This window comes from Lissotriton vulgaris, chromosome 2_1 (genome assembly GCF_964263255.1).
Source record: "Lissotriton vulgaris chromosome 2_1, aLisVul1.2, whole genome shotgun sequence".
In the NCBI taxonomy this organism is placed as follows: Eukaryota; Metazoa; Chordata; class Amphibia; order Caudata; family Salamandridae; genus Lissotriton; species Lissotriton vulgaris.
The window spans coordinates 1,607,277,820-1,607,300,214 of NC_141687.1; positions in this window are offsets into that span (position 1 = coordinate 1,607,277,820).

Below are 22,395 nucleotides of genomic sequence, written 5' to 3' on the forward strand. Positions count from 1 at the left end.
GAGGTGCCACAGGAGGTTTTCAGACCCCACCACAAGCACATAGACTGACTTATAGGGATTTAGCGCACCAACGTACACCACAATCAGTGAATTATGACATACTTAAGGAGCCTCTCACAGACTGTAGATATGATCCAGTGCCCGGTAAAGATGACGACAGGATGATGCTATCATCAGTACGTCTACGACGAGTTTCAAACTACTTACTGTTACTACCCGGAATGGTTGATCATCTAGACAAAATATATCACTTTGTCCAAACAGGGCAAGGTCCTGAAAGCATTGGCGAGGCCATGGCATACCAGAAAGTCGATACTCAAAAACTGTTGTTACGTTTTTTCATAAACTGCTTGATAAGAAACAGAGATAGGCCTGGTGCAGACCAGGAAGAAATGAAAGCACTTAACAAATGGGGTCAGAATATAGCAGACGGAAAACATGATAGACAAAGTTGTATAGAAAATATGTACAAAAGAATCCGAAAAACAGTAGTACAGATACATGAAAGAGAACAGCCTGAAATAGAGAATGATGGAAATAAGACTGCATCCTCGGAGGAGGACGATCAACCAGGAACGACAACTGGACAGCCACAATTACAATCATCAACTAAAGAAATGATAGCTTATGTAGGTAAGGGAAGACCCTTAAATAATTCGATACGTCCGGTACGTCCAGAAAGTAAGAGACTCTATCAAGCTGCCATGTCAAATCCGAGGACGCCTGAACACTTATTTCAGGCTACGGATAAATTACTTCGAGAACGAATGGGGTACCATGTACTCGATTCTATGGATGAACAAGAATTAGCCAGGTCAGCAGTACAATGGGCTGACAGTTCGGATAAATATAGTGATGATGCGCTAGCACACACGTTTTTGAATCTTTCACCACACGAACAGCGTTTAGCTGGTATGTACATGATACAACATCTCCTTATATTGTATAAAAGCCAACACTCGGATCCAGGTCCCCTACCCGATATATTGATAGAACTACTCATGAGGAAATGGAGAGGTCTAGGTACTGATTTAATTAAAGCAATTCTAGAACATAGGCACAGGTACAGTGCCTTCTTGTGTCCAAGGCTTGATCCGGCTCCCTTCATGGAAAGAGAAACGTATTACATAGACAGACAGAATCCCTTGCGAGAAGTGCACCCAATTATGAATGATGATAACACCCTTAGACGTGTGTTTGTGTACACGCCTCTAACAAAATTGGAATTGTTAGAAATGAAGAAACTAGTGCCTAGTCATGACAAAGATCCAGCAGGGTTTCACCGCGAAATAAAAGACATGTTACTCATGGGTGATTATACCTACCCAGATATCATGAAAATATTGAAAGTATTATTGCCTGCCGGTATTTACGAGAAACTCAAGGAAAAGGAATGGGAGGTGGGAGAGCAAAAGATTGAGTGGGCTGTATTAGAAAATGAAGAAAACACTCGTACTCCAGGCCTAGGGCTTGGGGACAAAACTAAAGCATTACCAGGATTATTAGTACAAGTGTTACCACGTTTATTGTCAACAAAAAAGGAAGACTGGGATGCAATCTCAGCCTGTAAACAGAAACCTGATGAAGACACTAGTGATTTTTATTCCAGATTTGAGAAATGTTTTGGTATTAATAGTGGCCTGAAACCAAGTAGCGAGTCATATCCACATCTTTTTGTGTCCAAATTAGTCGAGAATTCTGTGCCTCAGGTTAAGAATCGAGTATTGAAAGTCGAAAGCACCTGGCAAGCTAATACCCCTTCACAAATGTTACAAATGTTACAGTACCACCAGAATAGAATTAGAGAAGAACATGAACATGAACAAAAACGTATGAAAGACACGAAAATGAAAATGCTAGTCGCTCAGTCAGTTCCAGCTGATGGCCAGAAAAAGGGTACCACACAGTCCAATAATTCAACAGGTCCTGTTAAAGGGACATGCAACTATTGTAAGCAGCCAGGTCACTATATAAACGATTGTGCAGTTTTGAAACATAATATCTCTACGGGTAAAACTAAAGAGAGACCACGTCCACCCAGACAAGACCAAGTCCAACAACAAGTACCACAGAATATCCAGCCTATGCAAGCCTCACAACAGACCGTACAGACCGTAGCAGTGCCACAGTCGCAACCCATCACCGCAACACAAAACACGACACAACAGATGTACCAGTATGCACAAAATGATTATCCCGACTATCAGCGATACACATGAAACAGCCTAGAGAGGGAGGTTGGCTTGCCTCTTATTGAGGTTCCTGTAGATCAAGAGGGTCCTTATGTACACAGTCAAGTATTAGGGAAAGACAGAAAGTTTTTAATTGATACAGGGGCAAGCAGGACGACCATCAGTCACGACGAGGTTCCAGGGGCACCCCTCTCAGGCTCACAAAATGTTTCCCTTGGATTTTCAGGAAAGCCTATTATTAACGAAGTGTCGCAACCACTTCCCATTGCAGTTGGTCCTTTGACACGGACTGCAGACTTACTACTCACCAAATCATGTCCAGAAAACTTGTTAGGTATAAAGACACTGAAAGCTCTAGGAGCTGTAATATGTTGTTCTCCGGAAGGAGTACGACTATTTCTGCGTGACTTTAAAGGTCACTATGTATTGAGAGATATGGATCCCAGATTACAAAATGTCCCTGCACATTTATGGGCACAAGGCCCCACTGATGTAGGTTGTATGCACATCACACCATATCGAGTTACACTCAAGCAAGGAGTGGTATTGCCCCGAATGCGACAATACGAGTTACCCCCAGATGCTGTAGTGGCTTTACTGCAAATCATTGACGAGCTCATTGCACAAGGAGTGGTTGTGGAAACCGACTCCAATGTATGTAATTCACCTATCATTCCAATTCTTAAACGCACCGATCCCAATGCACCACCAGTTTATCGATTAGTTATCGATTTGCGCGAATTAAATAAATGTATTGTACCACAGTACCCCGTGGTCCCAGATATCTCTTCATTATTGACAGCTATCGATCCAGAAGCAACGTTCTTTACCGTAATTGACCTGAAGAACGCTTTCTTTAGTGTTCCAATTGACCCAGAAAGCCAATACTTGTTCAGATTCTGTTTAAATGGACGAAGCTTCAAATTTGCGCGCGCACCTCAAGGATTCACAGAAAGCCCCAGCATCTATAGCCAAGCACTGAAAAGACAACTTGACAGTATTCACATGCCTACTAACACTGCTCTACTTCAGTATGTCGATGATCTGCTGATCACCGCCCGAAGCGAACCCGAATGTGAAAAAGCATCACTGACGGTTTTACATTTCTTGGCCGACAAGGGGCACAAGGTGTCCCCTTCGAAGCTACAATTCTGTGTTCAGCAAGTTGTTTACCTTGGGCACTTGCTGTCCAAAGGGGGGAGACAGCTCACACCTGATCGCATCCAGTTAATTGTAAATATGTCACGACCCAAGACACAAAAGGAGGTACGGGCCTTCATAGGCCTCACTTCTTACTGCAGACAATGGATTCCGCAATATGCATTTCTAGCAAAACCACTCATTCAGTTGACAACCCAGGAGGCAGCGTCTTCGACTGTCCTCCCTTGGACTCAGGAACATACACAAGCTTTTGAAGACTTAAAGAAAGCCTTATGTCAAGCACCTGTTTTAGCAACACCATGTTACAATAAGCCTTTTACACTTTTTGTTACTGAACGCGAAGGTACTGCCTTGTCAGTACTCACACAGGAACAAGCAGGTTCACACAAACCGTGTGCTTACTTTTCTAGCACATTAGATCCAGTAGCCCAGGCTCTGCCTGCGTGCTTGAAATCAGTTGCAGCGACAGCTCTAGCAATCAGACAAAGTGATTCTATAGTTTTAGGACATCAGTTGACAGTACAAGTTCCACATTCCGTGGAAGTTCTTTTAAATCGAACACAGACCCAGCACTTGACTATAGCACGACTGACAGGTTATGAATTAACATTGTTTCAGCCACACATAGAGATCAGACGCTGTAGTACATTAAATCCTGCCACACTTTTGCCGTTAAATGGAACAGACCCATTGGCACATGATTGTATTGAAGTCATTACTATTACGACGAAGCCTAGACAAGACTTGACAGACACTCCATTACCAGACCCAGACCTGACACTTTATGTGGATGGTTCATGCATGAGAACAAGTACAGGAGAGTTAGTGGCCGCCTACGCAGTCACTACAGACACTGAAGTCATAGAAACAAATTGTATTGACACCCTGTCAGCTCAAGCTGCAGAGCTCATCGCTCTGACACAAGCCAGTATCCAAGCCAAGAATAAGAGAGTTAACATATACACAGATTCCCGTTATGCTTTCGGAGTTGTACACGACTTTGGCGTATTATGGCGAGAGAGAGGTTACTTAACTTCTCACGGTGCCAACATTCAACACGGTCCCCTCATTCAAGCTCTGTTAGACGCAATACATCTGCCTACTGCCATATCCATCATGAAATGCAAGGCACATACAAAAGTCACTGATATCATTTCCCAGGGTAACGACCTGGCAGACCGAACAGCTAAGCACACAGCTCAGACTCACGCAACTGACCTGACAAAGACAGTAGTTCCGACACCGACTCACTGCATGACAGTTAGGGATCCCGCCCATGATGTAATCGACATACAGACACATGCCACACCGGATGAAATAAAGAAATGGACTGAACTAGGAGGGATCCAAACAGATCAGGGATGGATGACAAAGGGAAAATCTACATGGTTTCTCCCCGACTCTATGGTTCAAGTTATCATCGACACAGTACACAGTCCCGCACATCTAGGAGAAAAAGCTATGCTAGACAGTATTCAACACATCTGGTTCAACAAACACTTACGAGCAGCAGCTAAACAGAAAGTGCGTACTTGCATGATCTGTTGTCAGTTCAATCCAGGTAAAAGCATTCCTGTAGAGCAAGGTGGATTTCATCCTCCCGATCACCCTTTTGAAGTCCTCCAGATGGATTATATCCAGATGGAACGTTGTCGAGGATTCAAATATGTCCTCGTAGTTGTATGTGCACTCTCCCGATGGACAGAAGCATATCCAGTCCCAGATTACACTGCTCCGACCACTGCCAAGCAGCTGGTTCGTGAATTCTTCCCACGGTACGGCTTGCCCCGTATCGTATACTCAGATAACGGCCAGCCATTCTCATCTGAGCTGGTGAAACAAGTTACACTCCTGTTAGGCTATCAGTGGAAATTCCACTGTGTCCGGCATCCCGAGGCAGCAGGTCTCGTGGAGCGCCATAATCAGACTCTGAAAATTCGACTTGCTAAAATCTGCAGAGAGAAAGGCGTTGACTGGATAGTAGCTTTGCCAGTTGCGCTCTTCTACATGAGAATGATAGCACATTCTCGATCAGGGCTATCCCCGTAAGAGGTGGTCTTCGGTAGGCCACCAAATATGTGGGGGATGCCTATACCTCGTAAAATAACGGATGTTGATTGTAATATGCTGACAGATTACCTTGCCTCCTTGATGTCTGCACTACAATCTTGTCGTTCACAGGTAGCTGCAGCCTTTCCCGACAACACCGACGTGAAGCCCCATGAAGTGGTTCCTGGAAATTATGTTTTCATAAGAAACTTCGACCGACGGAGCCCGCTGGAGCCCCGCTGGCAAACGCCGAAATTGGTACTTTTGGCGACGAGGACGGCTGTGAAGGTTGAGGGCCGGAAAGGGTGGCTGCACTCGAGCCACGTCAAGAAGTTTCATGGACTGCCTTCTGACTTAAATTCTCAGCCCTGCCCTCCTCCACAGACTGACTCAAAACTCCCCCTGGTTGAGAAAACCGCTTCGCAAGAATATAAACTCAAACTAAGGTCTAGCAAGTCAGACAGTTTAATTGTTTAAGTCCTCCCCTAGGTGAATCGGTTAAATTAGTTTCTGACATGTATCCCCTAGACCAAAATAGAGAGAGAGATAGACAGAAACAGCTCAAGAAAGATGAATATTGTAAATCACTTCGTAGTCACTGTATAGTGACACTATTGATTATGTTTTTTCTAAGTTTATTGATTATTGCTGCAAGTATCCTACTGCACATTTACTACCCTATTTTCAAGCGTGCACATTCTGCTTTCAACGTCACTGCCGAACATTCTTTTAGCGAATTACCCCCGCATGAGTTGTCCTACAGACTTGCGCTGCGCAACAACACCTTCATTAGTATGTTACATCACTCTCATCAGACCAGCAACGCTACAAATTGTTGGATATGTGGCCGACTCCCTCCCTACCAGAAATACAGGGGAGTTCTGCCCCTATTCCCGTACCCGTTCACACATAATGGTTCCTGTGGCGCATGGTTTAGTTTGATTAATTCTTTAGACTCAAATACAGTAGTTTACAAGGGCAATTGGGTATGGGGAAACCTGAATACAGTTCTGCATAAAGTATGTTTCCCTGACAAGGAGGGACTCCCCAAAAGGACCGGGACTGATCTAGAAAATGAAGTATATGGATTAGGTACACTTAACCTCATGATTCTGAATGTTGAATCCGAATCCGAGCCAGTCTTGCCCGCTATGTCCGTATTACCAGTCAAAGGTGAACTATGTGTTAGAAAGAATGGTTCAGTACACCTGGGTCATAGTAGTAAATGTACTACTGTGATCGAATTCAGTGATAAGGGCAAGTCTGCGTTTAAAGCTTCACGACATTCCTACTTCATTTGTGGTCATACCGCATATATACGTTTACCTCTAGATTGGGATGGTACCAGTTACATTGCATTCCTTTTGCCACCTGTTTTCCTAGCTCCTCCTGATTATCATAGGAATACCCATCTAGTGCACAATAGACCCCAGAGAGATCTCCCGATTGTCGACTATACTGAAACGGCATGGGAGCAATACACAGACTTCAATAAAGGCTTCTTTCCCTACTTAGGTGCTGTCTTTAATAGTAAACTGATACGCAAGTTAACTAGAACCCTCGAAGCAGTAGTGAATGAGACTACTTCTGCCCTAGGCAACTTAACAGAGGAGCAGTCTGCGATGCGGATTGTTGTTCTTCAAAATCGTCTCGTCCTTGACGTCATCCTGGACGATAGGGGCGGAGCCTGTAGAGTCATCGGATCGAGTTGCTGTGTTTTCATTCCAGAAAACGCGCCATCAGTATACAGAGCCATTACTCGTCTTCATAAAATTGCAAGTCAGATACACCAGAATCCAGGCATCTGGACTTGGTCCGGTTGGTTCTGGACTACGTTGTCAGCCTGGGGATGGAAGATCCTATCCTTCCTAGGTATTGCCCTTCTCATAGTATTTAGTTGTTGCCTATGTCTACAATGTGGGCCGGCGATTTGCGGCTTGTGCGCCACATCATGTATTCCCCATTCAAATTCTCATTCTAAACGTCATAAGAAGAAAGAAGAGCAAATGATACTACGTGAGCAGATTGACAGACTTATGAGTATCGATATATCATGAAGGGTCCTTAGGGAACAAGGAGGGAATGAGGAAATATAAATTTTATGGTCAGAAATGTTCCCTAACGTGTACCCCACCGTCTCCATGTACGAGCTTAAAGTGCATGTAACTTCCCTCCTGTATCAGCTATGAAGACGCAAATACATTTGCGTCCAACGTTAACATGTCCTCTTTCAGATCCACCATGAATGGGTCAGATATTCCGTTCCTAAGTGTGCCTTGCCAACGTCTTTTCATGGTGCACTTTTCACGTTTTCCCTGGCTCAGGCGAGTTAGGCCCTGATTCCTGCCATCGAGTCCTTTCCTGCTTTCTGCCTCTGAATGCTCCAGCTTGGATGAGCATCTGTATCCATGACCTTTGTCTTACTCCCTGCACGGCTAACGGTGCCTGGCTCAGCCTGTTGCCTGCCAAACCGGTATTTTGCTTTCGAGTTATCTGCTCCACTCCTCGAAAATACATTCCTGTCTGGTAGTATAGGAAAACATCCTTCCAGCTGCAGAGCAAAGGGCCCGGCCTCACTGTCTCCATGCAAGTAATTCATAGCTCCTGTTACCATGGTAGGCCCATACCCCCTCGCATCTCATGCAGACACGTAGACGCATATGCACGCACTAGCAGTCAGTATAGAATAGCCTTTTGCCCGAGAGACCTTTTCCTTTCAGATAATACAGTTCCTTAAACACAAGATATTAGATACGATTTGGGATTAGGTTGTTCTGACACCCCAGACTTCTGTCTCCTCATGTAAGGCTAAATGTCAAGTCCCCTTCACCCTCCAGTCCCACGTCAATCACACGTCATACTGCTGCGCGCGCATCTCTGCCATATATTTCTGCTGACACTGCAGGATTCTCTTGTGGATCCACCCACCTGTGACATCACATAATGATGTTTCTAGTACCTGCCTTCATGCACGCCTATTGTAACGCCTCTTTCATTACGTATGTGTATTCTTATCTCTCCTCTCAGCTGTTACGCCTCCTGCATCTGCCATTACTGTAATGCATTGACTATATAAATAATAACTTGTCAATAAAGTATTGTCTATCCTTTCCCGAGCCTTAGTGGCAACGGAAATCGATTTGCCATGGTTCGAACCATATAGCCAATTCCTTTTTAAGGAATAAAACCCCTTTTAAAACCTCAAATACCACGGATTCTGCCTTTTCTTTTTGACTGAGTTATTCTTATTGAACTTTACCGCATAAATTAAGTATAGGTAATTAATATTTACCACAAGATGACATTTTTTTCTTTTGCACATTATCCACATTTTTCCACATTGGGTTAATTTCCTTATAAAATCCTTTTTTGTCTTACCAGGAGCATTCTTCTTTTTCTCCGTACATTGTTGTTTAGATAAATCTTGTAATTGTGTTTTCTTGGAAAAGTAAGCCTGTTTATATTTTTTTCTTTTTGCGTTCTTTGTAGGCATGTTGGTTTTTCTTTTTGTAGATAATTTTAATCTGTTGTGAAGAAAAAAGAACATGTTATAGACCACTAGTAACATACTACATAGTAATTACAACCACTAAATGATATAAACACTGGTTTACTTCATAAGTAAGTTTTTTGGCACAGCAACTGTGTCAGTGTCAGTCAGTCAGTGCCAGTCAGTCAGTGTCAGTCAGTCAGTGTCAGCTAGAGCAGCTCTGCTGACCTGGTTCTCTGGCTCTAAAGCAGCTCTGCTGACCTGGTTCTCTCCTTCTAAAGAAGCTCTACTGACCTGGTTTCTCTCGCTCTACAGCAGGTCTGCTGTCTGGTTCTCTGGCTCAAGAGTGGTTATCGATTAATTAATACAGGCAAGGTATATACTAAAGAATTACCTTCGGTACTAAATTCAGTGTTGTGTGTCTTTGTGTGCCATACACCCAATGCTGCTACATATTATGTATTAAGTACCGTGAAGCAAAGAAATTGTTCTATTCCCACCGGAACCACTGTTTTTGTTTAGCTTCAAGACGCATGTTCTGAGGGTCACTGGGTTACCCCATTATAACTAATGACCTGGTTCTATGGCTCTAAAGCAGCTCTGCTGACCTGGTTCTCTGGCTCTAGAGCAGCTCTGCTGACCTGGTTCTCTGGCTCTAAAGTAGCTCTGCTGACCTGATTCTCTCTCTCTAAAGAGCTCTGCTGACCTGGTACTCTGGCTCTAAAGCAGTTCTCCTGACCTGGTTCTCTCCCTTTAAAGCAGCTCTGCTGACCTAGTTTCTCTCACTCTACAGCAGCTCTGCTGACCTGGTTCTCAGCATCTAGAGCAGCTCTGCTGACCTGGGTCCCTGGCTCTAGAGCAGCTCTGCTGACCTGGGTCTCTGGTTCTAGAGCAGCTCTGCTGACCTGGTTCTCTGGCTCTACAATGGCTCTGTTGACCTGGTTCTCTGGCTACAAAGCAGCTCTGCAGTCCTGTTTTTTCTGGGTTTACAGCAGCTCTGCTGACCTGGTTCTATTGCTCTAAAGCAGCTCTGCTCACTCCTACAATCATCCTGTCAGACGCATGTCCTTATCTAATCACTTTGCTGAAACATAAGTGCTTATAAAGGTATACTGCTGTCAACTACTAGCACTCTAGGAACCCAGTCACTGTCGATGCACTTGCAGAATGACTCAGGCATTGAGACAAGCAGTGGTATAGTCACATGTGCACAATAAATGCGGTCCCTTAACCCCTTGCAGACTACTGAGTCAGTCCTGCAAAGGTCAAGTTAATAGTCATGCGTGTCTGGAATCACACTGGGAGTCTTTGTCCACTCCTCTAATCTTCCTGACAGAAGTAAATTCTTATCTAATCCCTTTGCTGAAACATAAGTCCTTATAAACTGATCCTGCTGTCAACTACTAGCACTCTAGGAACCTAATCACTGTCTATGCACTTGCAGAATGACTCAGGCATTGAGACAAGCAGTGATACAGTCAAATGTGCACAATATATGCAGTCCCTTAACTCCTTGCAGACTACTGAGTTAGTCCTACAAAAGTCCAGGCAATAGTCATGATTGTCTAGAATCACACTGTGAATCTGTGTCCACTCCTACAATCATCCGGACAGAAGCATGTCCTTATCTAATCACTCTGCTGAAACATAAGTGATCATAAACTTATCCTGCTGTCAATTATTAGCACTCTAGGAACCTATTCACTTTCTATGTACTTGCAGAATGAATCAGGCGTTGAGACAAGCAGTGTTATATCAAATGTGCACAATGTATGTGGTCCCTTAAACCCTTGTAGACTACTGAGTCAGTCCTGCAAAAGTCCAGGTAATAGTCATACTTGTCTGGATTCACACTGTGATTCTGTGTCCACTCCGACAATCAACCTGACAGAAGCATGTCCTCATCTACTCACTCTGCTAAAACATAAGTGCTTATACACATTTCTAGCTGTCAACTACTATTACTCTAGGAACCCAGTCACTGTCTATGCACTTGCAGAATGAATCAGGAATTTAGACAATACCTAAGCACTTATGAATTAACTGAGCATTCTGTTTGCAGCACTGTCATCATTTTAGTTACTTGTGATGTTCTTATAGAATGACCTAATCATCAACACAAGTACACGTTGAATATTCTATGCACAATCCCTACAAACCTCTAAGCAGATACATACTATTGGTAACCTCCACTAAATACTGAAGTAGTACTCATGCAGCCTAGGATACCTCCTGTCAGTCTCTTGCAGTTCATCCATCAGCCATCCAGCCCTATGTTCTTATTGTATCACTCTGCGAGTACCTAAGCACTTATGGGGCAGATCTACAAGCCCCCTGCGCCACAAGTACGTCACTTTTTGTAACATAGTGATGGTGCTGGGGACTCTTCCATATTTACAAGGAGAGGAAAAACCACCCTGCGTGGCTTCTCCTCTCCTTGAAAATATGACCCATTCAAAGGTAGCACTTTGCGTTGAAGGGGTATTCCATGGGTGTCGCTGGGTCTGTTCCCACACAACCCCCATGGAATAACACATCTCAAGACTTACGAGAAAGTGTAAATCTGTATATACGTGTGAATGGTGCGCCACCCTAAAGGTGGTGTAGCGAGGCACAACTAGGAGAAATGTTTTCATTTCTCCTCGCTTTTTCCTCTTTCAATGCATGCTGCATTCCACAGCACACATTGAAGAAGGAAAATGCCTTCAGTGATTGTATTTGTGCAGGAAGTAGTCCCTTCCTGCACAAAAACAATCTCCCCACGACACAGATATCCTTGCACCATGGTGCAAGGGTGCCTGCATCACAGCATGGCTGCAGTTTGTGTGCTAGTGCAGAGGGAGCACAAAATTGCGACATATAAATGTAAATATGTCACATCACTGTACTTCAGAAGTGCTGCAGTGTCCTGCAACTAAAGGGCTTGCAGTGTCACGCTGCAGCACTTCTCATAGACCTGCCCCAATGAATTCACCATACAGTATAATGCATTCTTTCAGTCAATCATGCTATACACATACATTCAACCAAACTTTCAGATATTACCATGCAATTATAGTTCTTTTTTTGAACCAGATAAGGTAGTTCTGAACTTGTTTTTTCTTCTGTTTTTTTGTTTTCTATTTTTTTGTCATTTTTTGACAATTTTGTACTTTTTGGTATTTTTAAAAAAAATAAACAAAAAAGGAACTAAGTAAACAGTTAGATTTTGGAATTCAACATCATTCCAAAAACAAACAAAAAAAAAATTGCATTTGTGGTTCCGTTGAGCTGTACAAATAGCGTCCACTGACTGTTCACCATAGCAGATGATGGTTTTGCACTTAGTGCAGTGCTGCTGCAGAAAAGCAAATTCTGGGAGAATGTCTACTGGTGGTGCTGAAGTGGACGCTCCGGAGGTGCTAGCAATGCCTGGTGGTGGATTTTTTGCTGCACGCCTCATTTCTTCTCGTGCCAGATTCTTCGGGTGAATGGTCTGCAGATATTTATACATACTCGCTGTTCCACAGGAGTATTTCTTGTCACTACCTCACGAAAGGACCCTACACACAGTAAGCATGTGTTGACCTTTTTTTCTCTGGCAGGAAAGGTGAACATTATCCATAACACTGACTCAGGCCTCTGCTTGGGTGGATCTTCCTCCAAGATATCTTCATCTGAAGAAAGATGAGGAGCTTGCGAACCAGGTGCCACTTATCCAATGCAATAAAAAAAAAAAATCCAAAACCAGCTCTGGAAGAAGAGATGTCTCTCATCAACTGCTCCAAACAGAACAATTAAAATAGATGGGGTCCTTCAATAGTTACAGTGGGAAATGTCATGAACCAATCAAATCTTTTTTTTTGTGGTCACATGGGATCCGCGCACCGTGTGCCCACGAAGCGCGCACTGACGCGACTTTGCGAAATTATATTTAAAAATAATACAAGTTTATTATAATTAGAAATATATTATTTTTATGAATACCTTAGATAATCTTTTGCCATAATATGTACATTAAAGACACGTAAATATCATTTTAGAACATGAAAGTTTTCATGGGAGTCATGCACCCAGCGTGCCCCAGCACATATATAACGTCACTTGGGACCTGCCACCGTGCAAGCATCGCGTACCATGATACACATGTGTCTTGAATGCACGGGAGCAGGAGTCACGGACCGGTCGCATACCGGTCGGGCACACAACGTAACATTGTACGTATATGACATAACTGGAAAAAACCACGCACTCGTCGCTCACCATACTACTGATGATGTCACATATGACATCATTCATGACATGGTCAGTAACATCACTGATGACATCACTAATGACATCTCAAATTATATCACTGATGACATCACTGATGACATCATCCATGTGACAATCTGATACACCTCATCACACACTAGTATAACCTTTGATCCCTCACTGTAAAATACAGAGTATCATATTTGAAAGCATTGACACACACACCAGTTACCACATACGCACTCACTGATTCCTAAGCCTACACACACAACTGTCCATTCACCCACAGAATCACTTATACATGCAGTCACTGATCAATGGTAACACTATCAAATGTACTCATACACCTATATAGACATTGACACATCATCAGTCATCCTAGTCGGTTATGCAGTGATGCTACTCACTCATGAAAAGAATAAATCACACTTATATTTACTCACCTGTGGTGGTGAGCCTCAGCAAGCCTTACCAGTGCAAGGGGCTCGTCCTTCTCTGCACAAGTCCTCAGACCAATAGGATAGAAGTTGGCACAGAAACTCGAATAGAAAATATAAAGTTTATTAACCTCATGCAGTAGAACTACATTCACACAACACCCTTCGGCAATGTATGAAGTAGCATACTGAATGGAAGGAGCTTGGTCCTTTTATACCCACACAGGGGCTCAAAAGAAGGTGGTACAAGTACAAGAAGTAGGTTTTAGGCACATATAAGGTCATACAGAACATGCACAGTCAACAAGTGGGAGGCGCTAACAGTTGCTAATTCTGGTGAACACATCCTGACATTTACAGACTAACAGCAGCTGCATGGACAGCTGCAAGCTCAACTGAGCATGTGCAAAGCGGAAGAGGCAAAATATAACCTGTTTCTATGCAGATTTCAAGAGCAGACAACAGCACGGTAGGACAGAGCACATGGCATACACGTGGTAGTGCATGGCAAACAAAATGGCTGCCAGAAATACAAAATGGATTCCACAAAACGGACAAGATAACCTCTAAATACAGGATAGCTTCTGCTAATGCTAACCCAATCACTGCCAAATTACAACACAGCTACACAGTTATACAAACAACACCTGATTAATACATACATATAGTAAATCATAGTTACTATGTTAAGAACATATACACCAACTCTCATATACAAAGCCCTTTATTTTTCTACTTTATTGGAGATGTACCACTGACATATATATTCACTTACCCACACACAAATAAACACACTCAAACACCCAAACAACTGGTTCCATAAACACTCCTAAACCCATATGCCTAGACAATCAACCACTCACACATCTATGCATAGAGTTACAACTCCCCACCGAACCACAGACACACTCAGTCTCCCTTACAAATACTCAGCCAACTAATCAATACCTAAAATAGACATTCATGTAGTTAGTGACCAATTGATGCAGCAGGTTACACAACAACAGAGACCGTGACACACACATTCACATAGTTTGGTTACTAACCCATATATTTAGTGAGACACATTTAATTACTCACTTAAACAAACAGTCAGACAGCTACTAAATCCTTCATCCAGACAGTTATACAGCCACTCAATCTTCAATACAGATTTGTATTTATATATATATATAATAGATATTTAAATTTCAAACAAAACCACATTCACTGGATGATGTCATCAGCGATGTCATCAGTGATGTCATACGAGATGTCATCAGTGATGTCACTGACCAGGTCATGAATGATGTAATAGGTGATATCATTGTAATTGTAATTGTAGAGCTACTTATATAGCGCGAACTGTCACCCTACGGGTATCCTTGCGCTTAGATTAAAAAAGTGACTGACATGCGAGCGGGGTAAAGCATCAGAAAAATATCATCAGCAGTGCATTGACACACACACCAGTTACCACATACGCACTCACTGATTCCTAAGCACGAGTTATAGATAGCACAACTAACTATAACAGAGGAATTTCTATGGTTTTGTACGAATGAAATGTCCAGCTACCTATAACACTCATGAAACCTGTGGTTTTTCCAGTGAACATATAGATATATATATATATAAATATATATATATATATATATATATATATATATATATATATATGCAAGCTCCCCGAAAGAAGGGGACCACTCGAAGAGGAGACACCTCATCGAATATGTGGGGTAACAGCAGGGATTTAAGACAGAACCCCCTGCCTGAGTCTATATCCGCATCCACAAGAACTACCGCTCCCACAATGCTCAGCCAACATCGTCATCCTATTGGAGGGCGTGCATTGTTGAAATTGGGAGCGTGAATCTCCGTGAAAGCCTCTGAAGAGAAAGCTGAGGAGCTTTCGAAACGCGTCAGGCACACCTGCACGGAGTGATTCAAGCGGCAACCGCCTGTACCGGAAAGAGAGTCCTACTCTCTGCTGCTGTTGGTCGAGTGCGAAGCCAAACTGATGGACACACTTTGGAGCTTGCATATAACGCAGCCGTCCTGCCGCGGGGCTTTGCACCTCCCCGAAAGAAGGGGACCACTCGAAGAGGAGACACCTCATCGAATATGTGGGGTAACAGCAGGGATTTAAGACGGAACCCCCTGCCTGAGTCTATATCCGCATCCACAAGAACTACCGCTCCCACAATGCTCTGCCAACATCGTCATCCTATTGGAGGGCGTGCATTGTTGAAATTGGGAGCGTGAATCTCCGTGAAAGCCTCTGAAGAGAAAGCTGAGGAGCTTTCGAAACGCGTCAGGCACACCTGCACGGAGTGATTCAAGCGGCAACCGCCTGTACCGGAAAGAGAGTCCTACTCTCTGCTGCTGTTGGTCGAGTGCGAAGCCAAACTGATGGACACACTTTGGAGCTTGCATATAACGCGGCCGTCCTGCCGCGGGGCTTTGCACCTCCCCGAAAGAAGGGGACCACTCGAAGAGGAGACACCTCATCGAATATGTGGGGTAACAGCAGGGATTTAAGACGGAACCCCCTGCCTGAGTCTATATCCGCATCCACAAGAACTACCGCTCCCACAATGCTCAGCCAACATCGTCATCCTATTGGAGGGCGTGCATTGTTGAAATTGGGAGCGTGAATCTCCGTGAAAGCCTCTGAAGAGAAAGCTGAGGAGCTTTCGAAACGCGTCAGGCACACCTGCACGGAGTGATTCAAGCGGCAACCGCCTGTACCGGAAAGAGAGTCCTACTCTCTGCTGCTGTTGGTCGAGTGCGAAGCCAAACTGATGGACACACTTTGGAGCTTGCATATATATATATATATATATATATATATATATATATATATATATATATATATATATATATATATATATATAAGACAATCCCTGCTTACTCTCGCCTGGAGCCCAATCCTGGTACCACTGCGCAGAAGAAGAGAGGAGACCCGGGTGCAGGTGAGAAGTGTGTTTTATTTAGTTGGGAAGACGGCACACCTCAGCATGACGTTTCGGCCTTCGCAGAGGCCTTGATCACATGACGCATGCAATATATATATATATATATATATATATATATATATATATATATATATATATATATATATATATATATATATGTATATATCCAAAAGTTTACCGTCTTTGATTGTTGACAGAGAGTCGAGGCCCAGATTAGCTTAGTTCAAGTGCTTTTATTCGGCAACACTAACACCCAACGCGTTTCGCAGCCTCCGCCGCTTTCTCACGAGTGAATAGTTGTGTTCATTCAATAAAGTTATATACAATAACAAAAAGCTTAATCATGTGACTCATTGTGTGAAAGTGAAAACATACTCTCTCAATATTACATTTCATTTCATGTTTGCGTACTTGGTCACGAAATACCTGTATTTACTAAACATAATCGTAAAACATTTCTAGGTATTTACAATACAATTCGGGAAAAATCGTGTTCGTTTAGGCTTCACGAACTACTACTCCCATAATTCAGTGTCTCTAAGGTCAACTCGCGCTGCAGCGCCAATACAATTTCTGAATTACCTCATTCAGAAGCTTTCATGTTTAAACAGTTCGCTCCTTGCGGTACTTTCTTAGTAGCATCCTGCATATTGGACGCGATCATTCACGCATTGCTGAATTAAGTCATTCATCGAGTTTTTTAAACGCAACTGTTGCAGGCATTAAACCACACTGATAAATCGCCTCGGTGGGTTATTGTCAACAGTTCAAAAACTCACATGCCCATGATAATCATGTTAGTGTTCTCTTGCATAAAGCCCCAGTGGGCATAATCTATTGAATCAATCCAAAGCATTCCTGCTAAACCGCTTGATTCATTATCTGCTTGAATCATTCTGTGTCTTGCTTGTGACTTTCATTCCATTCACGCTGTTTAAACATGAAAGCTTCTGAATGAGGTAATTCAGAAATTGTATTGGCGCTGCAGCGCGAGTTGACCTTAGAGACACTGAATTATGGGAGTAGTAGTTCGTGAAGCCTAAACGAACACGATTTTTCCTGAATTGTATTGTAAATACCTAGAAATGTTTTACGATTATGTTTAGTAAATATAGGTATTTCGTGACCAAGTACGCAAACATGAAATGAAATGTAATATTGAGAGAGTATGTTTTCACTTTCACACAATGAGTCACATGATTAAGCTTTTTGTTATTGTGTATAACTTTATTGAATGAACACAACTATTCACTCGTGAGAAAGCGGCGGAGGCTGCGAAACGCGTTGGGTGTTAGTGTTGCCGAATAAAAGCACTTGAACTAAGCTAATCTGGGCCTCGACTCTCTGTCAACAATCAAAGACGGTAAACTTTTGGATTTAAAGGGGCGAGGCGAAACCCCGTCGAGGCCCGCCACAAACTAAGAGGCGCAGGCACGAACTTCGCCAAGCTGTTTGGATTATTAAATTTCTAAGCCAGCGCCCGCCTGTAACTGACTCGGAAGCTGCATCTGAGGAAATCGACCTTTCCGCGCAGCAACACGAACGAAGGAACGCGGTGAGGGTTGAACTTTGGAAATCAGCATCAACACGTAAACGTGTCCGAGCCAACCAAACAATACTGACAGAAGGCAAGTGGAACATCGCCGAAGCAATGAAAACATTGTGAAAGCGACAAGCAATAACAAGTGAAAATTATACTGAACTTACATAATCAGTATGGCAACATCGAGAAATGAGAAACGCTATGAGGCAGCAAGTAAAATGTTTGAAACATCTACACTGGCGCCAAGTGAAGGGAGTACTGCTGCGCCCTCTGTGGGTGAAAATATGTCGAAAAAAGCACAATGGGACCTGCTATGGAAACATATGAAAGCAGAGCAAAATAAATGGTGGGAGGCGACCACACTGCAAAAGTACATAGAGGCAGGGAGAGTGCCTCGAGGACTCCGGATCTTCATCACTCCCACATTTAGTGATCCAGACCCTGACTTGATCGGCGAGTGCGCTGAAAATAATCACCACTGTTCAATGGTGATGTTAAAACTACTGGTTAAATATGCTAACCGTGATTGTGAAACATTAAGTGTTAAAATTGAAGAGGTAACAGCTAAGTTAAAGGCACTCTGTGATACTGATGAGTTCAACCAAGACATGGCAAAGCTGGAAACCAAACTGGAACGAATCGAAAAGGACATCAAAGAAAAAAAGCAGAGGAAATTCCTACGGGACTTTGTTGACTACGAGAAAGGACAGATATTAACCTTTGCCAAGAAATTTGACCGGCTAAGAGGCCAAGGCATGAATGTCAAAACTGCATTAGATAATGCTGACCAAGCGAATGGAGCCAGTTTTGTGGACAAAACACCGGAATCCAGAGCCACAACCAGTGAACAAGCCCAAAATCCCAACATGTCGGTAAAAGACAAAATTTTAATGGAGTTTTCAATGTTAGCACAAGACAGGCTAACAGCGCCGGAGACCGTCGAATCAAGCAACCAAAGAGGACGAGGTCGTGGACGCGCAGGAAGAGGCGTAGAAAGGCTGCAGAATACGCCAAAAGAAGTAATGGGGAGTCCGGTGGGATCTCGCACACGTTGGCAAAAAAGAACAAAAGAATGGAGCAAACCGAAATGAAAAGCAAGACAGTGTTGAATTTATCGAATCGCGAATTGACAAACATTGAAATTGACGTCCTATCCAGGGGATTAACGTTTGTCCCTACAAACGAATATGACTACACCCAAACAAGAATTGATCTCTTCTATTTTACAAGGAAACTGCGTCTTAAGAAATGGTTTTCCACAAAGGCGGTTCTGGAAAAAGAGAAGACCAGCAGGGAAGAGGTTAGTAATTTGTGTATCAATAACATTAAGACATTGCACTTATTGAATGAATTGGGGGACCAAGCCAATTTTAATAGCGATCCGATACTGAATTTGCTCAATGATGACATTGCAACAGACCTGAGCAGTAAGAGTCATTTTAAACCCACATCCATATTCATGCCGCAAATAATGAATGAGGCATTAGATGTGTTTGAGAAAGGAGTAAAAAATGGCCTCAAAAAAATCAGCGGCATGACATCTAAAGTAAGGAAAAACCTTACCATTGAACAGACCTCAGCCATCCAGACATTACAAAATGACCATAACATTGTGATAAAAAAAAAACGGTAAAGGAGGTAATGTGGTGGTATGGGGGAGAGACAGATATGTAAATGAGGGTTTGAGACAACTGAGCAATGTAAATCAATATGAAAAAAGTTCTAAAATTTGTTTTGAAAAGTCCAACAAAAAATACTTTGATGAATTATTTGAATGGAAAGAAAAGGGCTTGCTAGAGCAGAATGAATATGGTTATCTATTTTGCAAATATCCGAAACTTCCGGTACTGTATCTGTTACCAAAAGTCCACAAAGATAAGGACAATCCACCAGGGAGACCAATAGTGTCATCTAGAGGGTCCAGCCTTGAGAACACGTCAAGGTATGCATATTACTTCTTGCAACAATATATGAAAGAGTTACCGTCATACATTAAGGACACAGGCGATTTCCTAAGAATGATGAATGATTTTGTGTGGGAGGATAACTATTTGATGTTGAGTTTAGACGTCACCAGTCTTTATACGAGCATCCCCCATGATCTAGGACTGAAAGCCTGCAGACATTATTTGAATGAAAGATCTATTTCCTACCTGATGCACACAGAGGTTCTGTTAAGCATGATAAATATATGCTTGACTGAAAACTATTTTCTATTTGACAATCAGGTGTACAGACAACTGATGGGGACTTCGATGGGCACTTGTTTTGCCCCGAGTTTTGCCTGTCTTTTCTTAGGATGGTGGGAGGAACAAATTGTCAGACCCCACACCCTCTATAAAAAACATGTAAAAAAATGGGCAAGATTTATCGATGACGTGTTCTGTGTGTGGGAGGGTACCAAAGAAGAGGCTGATAACTTTGTGAAAAATTTGAATGATAATGAATTGAACTTATCATTCACACATCAGGTGCACCCAATCCAGATGGAATTTCTTGATGTGTTGTTGGAAGTACAGAATGGCAGAATTGAGACCACATTACACCGCAAAGCCACGGCTGGCAACAGCATGTTGCATGCTTGGAGCTGTCACCCTAAAAGCCTGATAGAAAGCATCCCATATGGAGAGTTACTGCGTGCTAAACGCAATTGCAGCACAGATGTGGGATACGAAAATGAGTGCAAAATAATGACCCAAAGATTTAAAGAAAGAGGATACAGTGACCAAAATATATCAACAGCCTGCTCCAAGGTAAAACTAAGAACCAGAAATGATTTATTGACAGGCGAGTCAGCAGTAGGAAGCACACTCAGTAATGAGACAGTCAGATTTGTGACCACATATAGTAACAAGTCCCATGAGGTTAGGAAATGCCTTGAAAAACATTGGAGCATTTTACAAACTGACCTTGATATTGGGAGGTCATTAAATGATTATCCACAAATCACCTTTAGAAATGGAAAATCTATCAGGGATCTAGTGAGCCCAGCGAACCTGCCCAAATCAGGGCCCAAAAAAATGAACCCAGTTCAGGGGTTTTATATTTGTGGCAAATGTAAGGCCTGTAAAAACAGTAAAAATTGCAAAACGGTCAAGTTATCTACTAAGACCAAACCATTCAAAATTCAGAAACATCTATCGTGCGAGACTGAATACGCAGTGTATGCCCTCAAATGCCCCTGTGAATTATTTTACATAGGAAGCACAGTACACAAAGCGAAAAAAAGAGTACTGGAACATTTGAGAGCCATTAACCACCATGACCAACAATACCCTATTGCCCGTCACTTTTTCAGTGAACACAACCAAAACACGAACTTATTATCATTTGTGGTGTTGGACTGTGTTCCTAAAAGAGAGAGAGGGGGAGACAGAGTCAAGGAATTACGTAGACTAGAGTCCAGATTTATAATCGGATTCCAAACATTGTCTCCATTAGGGCATAATATCGATGAGGGGCTGGCATCTCACCTTGGACAATAAAAGCGTCTAGTTGAAACTGATGTATAAAAACTTGATGTCTTCTTAGAACTCTAGAAATTATGATTGTTTTATCAAACTTATGATAACTGAAGCGATGATTTTAATGGATATGCTCTCTCATTTTGCAGGTCACGGTTGTTCACTGCTAAAAGCGTGAATGGAATGAAAGTCACAAGCAAGACACAGAATGATTCAAGCAGATAATGAATCAAGCGGTTTAGCAGGAATGCTTTGGATTGATTCAATAGATTATGCCCACTGGGGCTTTATGCAAGAGAACACTAACATGATTATCATGGGCATGTGAGTTTTTGAACTGTTGACAATAACCCTCTGAGGCGATTTATCAGTGTGGTTTAATGCCTGCAACAGTTGCGTTTAAAAAACTTGCTGAATGACTTAATTCAGCAATGCGTGAATGATCGCGTCCAATATGCAGGATGCTACTAAGAAAGTACTGCAAGGAGCGAACTGTTTAAACATGAAAGCTTCTGAATGAGGTAATTCAGAAATTGTATTGGCGCTGCAGCGCGAGTTGACCTTAGAGACACTGAATTATGGGAGTAGTAGTTCGTGAAGCCTAAACGAACACGATTTTTCCCGAATTGTATTGTAAATACCTAGAAATGTTTTACGATTATGTTTAGTAAATATAGGTATTTCGTGACCAAGTGCGCAAACATGAAATGAAATGTAATATTGAGAGAGTATGTTTTCACTTTCACACAATGAGTCACATGATTAAGCTTTTTGTTATTGTATATACCTTTATTGAATGAACACAACTATTCACTCGTGAGAAAGCGGCGGAGGCTGCGAAACGCGTTGGGTGTTAGTGTTGCCGAATA